Here is a 10906-nt window from a genome sequence, read left to right as displayed (position 1 = left end):
TCAGCTGGCAGCCCATCAGTTGGGGGTTTAAATTTCCTTTACCTTATTGATGTAGAATGAAAATAATGTGCTACGTGGAAGATTGCCAGGTTGATGCATGTTCTTTGATTTGTTTCAGACTCTGTCACCTTAAACAGTATTTGCTTAAATTAATTTTATGTCTTCACTTGCACCTTCTAAATCTGAAATACTGATATTATTAGTATTTAATTTTTGTATACAGGGAATAAATACTTGTGTCTGGTTTCAATACTCATTTCTTAATTCTCATATCTGTATAAAACTTTTCAACACTTTTAAAAATGTCCAACCACATTTTCAAAACTTTCTTCTGGTTAGAGACAGATCATTACTTTATATTGTTTGCTCCAAAAGAGGAACTTGTATGCTTTCCGGTTGTACTACCACTTCCACCGCAACGTTTGCTTTACTTCTTCTGTGTTTGAGCCAACTTTGAGCCAGTGCCTCCTCTCATGTAGAGGTTTGTTAAATCCTTAAGACATAATATGATTTCATGGCATCAGTATTTACTGAGTCCCACATAAGTCAGAACCAATCTACTATCATGTGAAGGCTATGTTCTGGATTGTGACTAACTCATTTCTTGGTAGTTTAGTAACTGCTGCTATGACATGCTATCATGGTGGGTTTCATGTTAAGTGGGACATTGTGATTTGGTATCTGAAGAGAATTCTTCTCCTTTTTTGAGATGTTTATAATTTATGGGGGTTGTTGAAGATTCAAGTTAGATTATCACTATGTATGTCCAGCACTGCATCCTGAAAAGTGTATGTTGTAGACAAGCAATTCTCAACCCACAGACTGCATACAGCCCTCTAATGTGTTTTGTGTGGCCTCTGTGCATTTTACATAAATCACCTCCTGTGCCAACCTCTGTGGTGAAAATATTTCTGCAGTATTAGAAAATATTTTGTTGATGTCGTCATAATTTGGCAATACCTATTGCTATAGGCTCCAGCTTAATGAATAATATAAAATAAAGAACTAGGATGCATTTTACTAATGAACACTTGGAAGGAAATGTGAATCACAACAACTGAAATTACACCTGATAATGAAAAATTATTTAAGCAAAAGCAGTATCTGGTATGTATGTAATGTTCTGATTTTGTTGAGGAAAATGATTGATTCATATAGGAACCTGATTATAATAGAATTTTAGTAACATTTTGAATAAGTTGTCATGAAGTTTCAACAGATCATTCTCATACAGGTTGGTGATACATGATTTGAAGCTTTCGCGGTTACGTAGCTCAGGGTTCACCCTGATGATGGGGACAGAGATGGTCCCTGAAACGTTGGTTTTGACTTTTAACCATTTTACGTCGCTGATTGCCGAAGATTTTATTGAAACCATTCTAATTTATAACCTTGTGGCCTGAAAGTTGTTTAGTGAGGGTGAATATGTCCCTCAGTCTGGTGAAAGTTGGGAAGCCCTGGTGTAAGCCTGTGTCATCTGTAATAGTGAAAATTCTGTTCCATATGTGCAGAAGCCTCTGTGATATTTTGGTTGGCATGGGGACACTCATTTCTTAGTATGTGGCTTGTCTTTGTGCTGCCATTGTCTGCTTCCAACACAAATTTTTTTAAACAACTTGTTTTGGTTCTTTGCAATTATTCATTTTTATGAAGTCAGCTTTGGAGGAAATTCAGAGTGGCATAAATGAAGTTTTTACATTGCTAGAGCAGGTGTGTGACATCTTCATAAGGAATTGTATATATTTTAGGTGATTAATATAAGAAATATGTTGAGGGATAGCTTTTCATACCACTCACAAAGCATTTTCTTACCAGCCTTCATTCCTCTGATATGGGTAATTGAGGTTAGCTGTGGCTGTAACAGAATCTGTAAGTCAGCCTTCAGAGTTTCTTTTTTCATCAGTTACAAAACAATATATTTCTGGCTCTTCTCACTATCAAAATAAGCATGTTAATATAATATCTCCCAAAGGTTAAAGTGATTATAATTATTTGACCTTTTTTGTCCACAGATTGCAAGGAAATTATTGCTATTCCCTCAGACTGAGAAAGCACTGGTGCTTGTGAGAGAATTTTTTAAACTAAGAAGGGATAGTAAGTGAGCCAAAGTCGTCTTCCAGTCAAATATGATACCTGGGATGTATGTGATGGAATCTTGTAGTTCCTGGATGTGAGTGTTTAGAGAATTTCAGCATTGAATCTTCAATGTGAATTTAATTGTGTTTAAATGCAGAGGGAAAATGCAACATCAGGGAAATGTATGATTTCAGTCAAACAGGAAAAAGAAGAATATTTGTAATAACAACTTTCATCTGCATTATATATATGACATTGCTTTTATGTTGCCTTTCTGTCCTCGGTGCCTAAGTCCATAAATAAAGTTACATGTTTAACTTGAGATACCATTTACTGTGCTTGGAATTAAATTTAAAAGAAGCATGCTATCATTAGTGTGTGAATCAGACCAACTTTTGATTATGGCGATAAAATCAGCGATCTGGAAACATGTTAGCAAATATACCAAGAGGCCAACAAAGTGGGAGAGAATAAGATTGCATTCAAAATATTTTGTTCCCCAATTAAGTACACATGTCTTATTATGGGCTCATTTGATGTTGTATTATCACAAATATATATATATATATAATATATATATATATATATATATATGTTATTTCTTTCTCTGAATCATTTCTTACAAGGACAATACTTTTTATTTACATCCTACAAAATGTCAGAGATAAAACTGCTTTTACAGATAAGACGAAATCATTTATTAGGTGCCAATTGGCTTTTATTAATCACTGTATATTAGATGCAGTTTCTAATGGTTGAAATATTTTATAGAGAACATGGATGTATGGACTCCATTTTAAATTCAGGTCTTCTATTTGTTTGCATCTTGGTAAAGTATTGCAGATGAATAATTTAATATAAATTTTACTTGTGTTCCATCTAAATGTAAATTGAATGTATAGTATTTCATTCAGTATGATGATCAAAGTGTGACTTCAGAGTACTAAATGAATATATCCCCCCTTGGTATCTGTGTTGTTTCTATTACAACCAGATAATTTACATTTTTGTTTTGTAATGATATTTACCAGTTGTAGTTGAACCAAATGCACATGTTAATTTATTTATGCGTACACAGATATAAATAAGCATGCCGTCGCAATTGTTGGTCTGACAGTGATTTTCTGATTCTTGTTAAAAAGTAAATTCCTTATATGGCTGTTTAATCATATTGTTCCTACCTTTCAGTGCTTGTAAAACAGGTGTTCATGGTCCATACAATATCTTCTGTGCAGTTAAATAATCATGTTCTGGTTACAAAATTTTGCCCCAAAATCAGCTGGTCTGACTTCCTGAAGGGAATATTTGAGTCTCTGGTTTCATATTTTCGCATTTTGTGAAAGCTAATGTCCTTCATTTAAATACAATTTACTGTTTTGTGTGTAATTAATTGGTTGTCAGATGCAACGATAATGTGGTTCTCATTGTGTGGAGGTTTACAAGATATTTTATTCTTATCCTCATCCATTGTTATGTACAGGAAAGTCTTATATCAGTGCATGTGTGTTGGTTCATTATATTTCCTCTACACACCAGATATATTGTGTATGAAATTCTAACCTTGTCTGACTATCATTCATGAATTAAGTACAGATATTACTGTAAGTACTGTTTAACATTATCTTCAGATGTGCTATTCCAAGTTAAACCTTTGAAGCTGTAGTTTGTTTAAGTAATATTTAAAAATTCATTTCTTACTACAGAGCAAAAATAACACTTTCTGTTTACAAAGATGAATGGTGATTACTGTTTAGGGAAATAATCACTTTTTATGCTGAAAATCATATGTATCACTTTAATACAGTCTGTGGGAAAAATACAGAGTTATAGATTGTTAAAGCAGAAGGTACATATAGTTACCAGTGAGTTTTAAAAGGTTATGTATTCACTGGGAACAAAATGGTTTCAGTGACAAGTTCTTTAATCCTTGAGATAAATATTTTTGTCCTTTAATTATTGAAATACTGCAAAGTTTTGTTTACAATAAATTGGGACAATTAAAAATTCCAACTGTAAAAGAAACAAACAAAAAAAAAGATTTAACATACAGCAAAATTCCAGCCAGACAAATTTGACTTTTCATAGGAAACGTTTGTGGCACAGAGATGTGGTAACATTCCAAATTATGAATGTCCAAAATTAATTCACCCATCACAGCCTCTTGTGGTGCAGCTAACATCATTTTCAGAATAGGGAAAGATGCTCGGTGACAAACAAATCTCCAGAACTATCTTACAGCCAAATGGTATGAAGGGAAATTAAATTCATGTTTAAGACTCTGTAAATTTTAATTATAATGGAAAGAAACATTTTATGAAAAGTACAAATCTAATATAAGCCTTAAGTTGGTAATTACTTGTAACTTTGGAGCTAGTAAGATAGTTTCTGGACTGATAAACAGTGACATGGTGAACTTTTTTGAACAGTAGTTTGCAGAACAACGTAGAGAGCAGTTACATTGCGTTCTTAATTAAGGATAACATGAAACATACTAGCATCTGGATGAGACATTATTTTGAGTATTGGATTCGTGAAAAACTTAATGTTTAAGAAGTTTGTATTAACTGACTGAACAACAAAGAATTTCACAATTGAAATTTTGTACGCAACAAACATCTGGTAGTTGCACATATAACCAAAGCAGTGCCTTACCAAAGAGTTTCATATATTGATATGTGTTGCATGTAGAACAACAAAATCCAAATCCCTTGTGTTAGGATACTGGGATCTAAATGAAGTATTAGAATAAAAATAATAACATATGGCTATCACTTGGATAAAATGGAATGAATTCTGAATATAAAGAAATTTAATTTTTGTTCTATAATGCAGGAGTTAGGGATTCTAAATTTTTCCATGCCCTTCCTTTTCTTCTTTAGCCTTCTTGGCGTCTGCAGCTTGTTGCTCTGAAAACAAAAAGTTCTGATAATATTTCCTGGTTGGCAGCTCATATCTAAAAGTGAAATGCTATATGCAAAAATAAAAACCACAAAGCAGATAAAAATGCACCTCCCCTGCGCATTTAATCATGTGGGGAATAAAAGTACATAGTAAAAAAAAGCCAGCTAAGAAATGAGGCCTATGCAGCATTCATTAGTTTTTTGCTATTTGCACTACAAACAAGTATTGCATTTGTACTTATAACTTTCCTGTTCACCTGGAAGCAAAGTTATCGAAGCTAAAATGTTGAAAACCAGATGTTATAACTTAACGATCCTACAACCACTAACATAAGGTCAATAACAACAGAGAACCCAGGAAATTGTGAAGCGTCTTGTCTGCACAAGGCATGAATTGCCTGGAATCAAATCAGAAATGGTCATTGGTCTGTTTTATGAATCATCAACTGCAGGCATTGCTTATGTAGTGCCAAATGACATGTGTGCATAGAAAGATACATGGAAGTTGTTGCCTATTTTAAATTCGTATTCTGCTGGAAATACTAACAAAAATGTATTGATAAAAGCTGTCTCCAAACATGGCTTGTACTGAATAACTTCAAACTGTGAGCGTTACTTGATGTAATAACCAAATATTCATTGGGGATTAACTAGAGTACTCCAAACAGGAGATTTATAAGTTTAGAGTAGGGAAGGAATGTGACCACTTCTTTATTCAGATGGATTTTACTGACACAGAATAAACTGCAAATTTGTCTCAACATACCTTCCTCTGCTTTTTGGAAGCGTTTTCCCGCTTCCAAGCAGTGTGTCTTCGCTGCTTGGTATTCCTCATTGTCTATTGCTAAATGCGCATCTTTTGGCCAACTCTTTTCTTCCTGCAGAAAAAAGAAAAATTAAGAATGTGGTAAACATTTCCAAACTGGACAATGTGAATAATAACGAATCAGAATTTAACATGTAAGAGAGACAATTGTTTTAGTTATACACACAATGCCACTTAATAACAGCGTTAGTTCAACAGATCACATTAATGTGAAACGAAGGTCACATTCAATGTACATTCATAAACGTGTGAATTTTATTTAACCTTTACTTAAAAATCAAACAAAATCTTACCTCAAATGGAGTTTCCTTTTCCATTCTGGAAAGCTCTAAAAATAAGCAAGAAAGCAAAAATTAATTTATATTAGCATATAATATTACCTGTTATATAGCATAATATTTCTTACTAAAAAGTGATAGTGGAACCACGGTTCCGGATAATTAGACGTAAATACATCTATACGGAAAGGAAGTTTATATATTGGCTTTATTCTAAATATTTCCTTTAAACATGCTTTACAATTGAGTAAAGTTTGATTAAGACTTTGCTTATTTAACTTGAATTATTTACGCTTAAGTTGGGTCTGTGGTAGCTGAATGTAATGTATTTATTTTATTTATTTATTTAGTGTTCTGTCTGACGACAGGTCCATATGAACAGGATCCTTCCATCCATTTCCCGGACTGGGACCTGTTCATATACGTTCTTGGCAGATGATCCAGAAGTGGTTTGCCATTGCCTTCTTCTGTGTAATTGTTGGGATGCCACGGAGAAACCGGGGAAGCCCCCGGAGGAAAACTCCGTGTTGCGTAGACCACGGCCTTGCTCAACACAAGTTATAAATTCGGGGACCGCCGGGAATCGAACCCGAGACCCCAGGATTACAAGGCCAGCTATCCTCCCTTAAGGACGTAGGTGTCTACAGAATTCCCCCGGTAGCCAACAATACAGAAGTAGAGTCCTCTAGATTCAATGACATCTTCCACATGGAGGTGCTGGCATATGAATGTTTGACGATTACACACCAACACTCACGATACCACAGGCAATTACAAATACAACTGCATATAACAATAATAATAACTAGGAATTCCTTACCTCAAACTTTGTTCAATTGTAAGAGACCACGATGTCCACTGGCAATGACCGATTTAATCAAAACTAACGGCAGTATCTCAGATTTCTTAATAATTCTTATATAAGATAAGTACCTGTGATATTCTAAGAGGTTTTTAAGAGCACAAAATTATCTTCTCTACGACGCACTTCTTCTACAAGCGATTCACAGCAGAGCTCTTTCCGCAATAACGAAAGCGGATTGTTGATGGCAGTAATGAAACACAACAATGCCGAGTAAACAAATGACGTAACAATTAGTTTCTTAGGTAAATTAGTGGAGTGCAATACGGTTCATTCAGTTAATTATACTGCATGCATAAGAAAGGAGAAAAGAGCCTTACGGCATGCTCAGCTAATATTGTTGCAGGTGTGGGTTAGAAATTCGAATACTTTACCTTGCATTGTTATGCACGCAGGAGTTCATATTATAAAAGCTGACCATTGTCGGTCCATATTTACACATTGTTGGTGGTTGAAAAAATTACTCTAACTTATAATTTGGTTGCAAGTAATTGTAAATGTAAGAAGTTAATATAATAATAATAATCTTCTTTTTTGATGTAAATACGTCAATACGGTAGGGTCATTCGGCAAACAAATGAAAGGAAAATGTGAAAGGAAATCGTGTAAGATCCATATCAACAATGTGTTAATATGGATCGACAACAATGGTCAGCTTGCGTGCATTGTTATGTTACCTAGAAAACGCCATCTGTTTACTCGGCATTGTTGTTAATATTGTTGTAATTAAAGCTAATATATAAACTTTCTTTCCGTATAGACGTATTTACGTCAGGTTCTCCGGAACAGTGGTTCCACTGACAAATTTTTGACGTAAATACGTCTATATGGAAGGGTCAGTGTCATTCCGCAAAAAGTGTAACAACAATTTGTTACCTAGGAAACGTTACATTACATTTCATTACTTTACATTACATTCAGCTACCACAGACCCAACTTAAGCGTGACTAATTCAAGTTAAATAAGCGAAGTCTTAATCAAACTTTACGCAATTGTAAAGCAGGTATAAAGGAAATATTTAGAATAAAACCAATATATAAACTTCCTTTCCGTATAGATGTATTTACGTCAAATTCTCCGGAACTGTGGTTCCACTATCAATTTCTTACTATAAAAATTTGTGTTTTTTCGTCGTCGTCATACAATTTGTAGCCAAATAATTACGTCATCAAACAATGTTACGTTATATTTGTTTACTCGGCATTGTTGTACCAACACAACAATGCCGAGTAAACAGATGACTTGAGTATACTAACAACACTAAACTAACCCCCCCCCCCCCGAAGGGGGGTTACTTTAGTGTCTTACTCAAGATTTTAAAACGCAACCAATTCGGGAAGGTTGGTTTAGTTTCTCACTCAAGATTTTAAAGTGTTTTCACCCCCCATCCGGGGGGTTGATTTAGTTTCTTACTCAAGATTTTAAAACGCAACCACCCCCCCCCCCGAAATGGGGTTGGTTGCGTTTTAAAAACTTGACCAGCCCCCCCGATGAGCTTAGTTGCATAATTTCTGTTAGTACAGGTTATATTGCCTCTGTTAGTTTAGAAGTGCTGCTCTGAAAATGGAAGCAGTCCATTTTTCCAAAATGTTGGTAACCACAAGACCAGTGGAATCACAACATAGGAAAGGACAATTGATATTTTTACTGCTGTAACAACCTCAACATGTGCTCTTTCCTTATTGGGAGAGCAAGTTTCACACCCACATACATAATATAGTTTTCTCTAATTGAGTCTTTATTTTTTAATGTAACAGATGGGAAGACAAAATTTTCTGAATTGTTTTGTAACCTGCATTTCTTATGTTTAATCTATTTGCAATGTTAGGGATACTGTCTTACTGTGTGGTAGCTCTCTGGCCTTGCATTATAAATAAATAAAATATAAGTATTTGAATGCATGGAACAAACTTTCTTGAAGATGGCATCTGCAGTATTTGTTGTTTGGAAAGCAGGAATTATTTTGTTAAGTTACGTTAACTTAGCTAAGGGTAAGAGTTGTCAAACATCTTCCTCAACACTCTGTTCTCAGAGACCCTCAGTCTATGTTCCTCCCTCAAAGTGAAAGACCACGTTTTGCACCCATACGGCACAACTGACACAACTACGCTTTGGTTCATTTTAATCTTAATTTTCTTTTGGTATGAGATCGGAGGACGAAAGATTTTACAAGCACTGCCCGGATTTAATTTGCTGTTGTAGGAAGAAAATAAGAGGGAGATTCGTCGATAATTAGGCTTATAAACAAAAATAAAATTTTTCACAGTTCCCTTAAACTCTTCAATAATGCAGATGTATCAAGAGATGAAAAGTGTTAGAATTATTATTCAGAATATATACCCACTTCTTAACATCCATTTATTTTTATTACGATTCTAGGCTACTAAACAAGTTTTATTCCTTTAAAATTGTGAAATGATAATTGCCTACTTGAATATTATTTTACTATCAATGAGGCCGTGAACAAACAAAAGTCAATCTAATATTACTTGAAATTCTGTTAGAAAGAATACAAGCCTAATTCTCTTACGCGAGTTCACAAATGCAGATGAAAACATTAAATATGATGAAAAATAATAATAAATAGGAATCCGTTACCTCAATCTTTGTTCAATTGTAAGAGACCACGATGTCCACTGTCAATGACCGATTTAATCAAAACTAAAATGGAGATTGTGGAGGGCAGCATCACAGATTTCTTAATAATTCTTATATAAGATAAGTACCTGTGATATTCTAAGAGGTTTTTAAGAGCACAAAATTATCTTCTCTACGACGCACTTCTTCTACAAGCGATTCACAGCAGAGCTCTTTCCGCAATAACGAAAGCGGATTGTTGATGGCAGTAATGAAACACAACAATGCCGAGTAAACAAATGACGTAACAATTAGTTTCTTAGGTAAATTAGTGGAGTGCAATACGGTTCATTCAGTTAATTATACTGTATGCATAAGAAAGGAGAAAAGAGCCTTACGGCATGCTCAGCTAATATTGTTGCAGGTGTGGGTTAGAAATTCGAATACTTAACCTTGCATTGTTATGCACGCAGGAGTTCATTGTATAAAAGCTGACCATTGTCGGTCCATATTTACACATTGTTGGTGGTTGAAAAAATTACTCTAACTTATAATTTGGTTGCAAGTAATTGTAAATGTAAGAAGTTAATATAATAATAATAATAATAATAATAAGGGGCACAAATCGGATCAGCAGCCTTCTTGGGTGTCACGCCACCAGTGATCCTTCGCGGAGAGGTTACATGGCACGGATGCATTCCCTTTGGTGCGGGATGCATCCTGAGCACTCCTGTCTCTCGCAACAAAACCTGCGAGACTATGTTAACCATCTGCGAAGGAAAGGCTTTGACTTCAAGCCGCAAGATCAAGTTGCAGCTACGCCGCATAAAGCGGAAGAAATTAAAAATATCGCACCATGTCCCCCAGCTGCGACTGTTGATATCGACATTAAAACGCGGCTCTACCAATTGTTGAACTCCTGTGAATATCTGAAGGACAGGCAGCGAACAGTTCACCACAAGATATCGCTGCGGGCCAAACATCTGGCCGAAATGAACGAAATCTTAGATGAATTCCTAAAAGATGATTCTGATCTGCTTACTATCAATCGCGCCGGTTACGCTACAGCCAGGTTATTAGTAACCCCAGCCCCGTTTAGGGTGGCAGAAAAAGCTGAGGAGCAAACAAAACGTCTGGACGCGAAGTTAAAGTTGGAAAGGCAACTGGTATCCAGAATTCACTGCGTGATTGAGTATGTAAACTCTGGTCGGAGATTTACCACCAAGCTGAGGCTTATCGTCCGCTCTCTCAAGGCTAAGTATCACACACTGAACAAGAATACGCTGCTGACCATCAAGCAGCACTCTCTGGACAAAATACGGGCACTAACCGCGGACAGGAAGAAGTTAGTGAAACGTTATAGGGCCGTAAAGGAGAACACCATCTT

This window comes from Zootermopsis nevadensis, unplaced genomic scaffold, assembly GCF_977971745.1.
Source record: "Zootermopsis nevadensis isolate Lab colony 2312 unplaced genomic scaffold, Znev_1.0 Znev_ptg000022l, whole genome shotgun sequence".
NCBI classification, from domain to species: Eukaryota; Metazoa; Arthropoda; class Insecta; order Blattodea; family Termopsidae; genus Zootermopsis; species Zootermopsis nevadensis.
The sequence above is the reverse complement of the archived record's forward strand: the minus strand, read 5'-3'. Positions refer to the sequence as shown.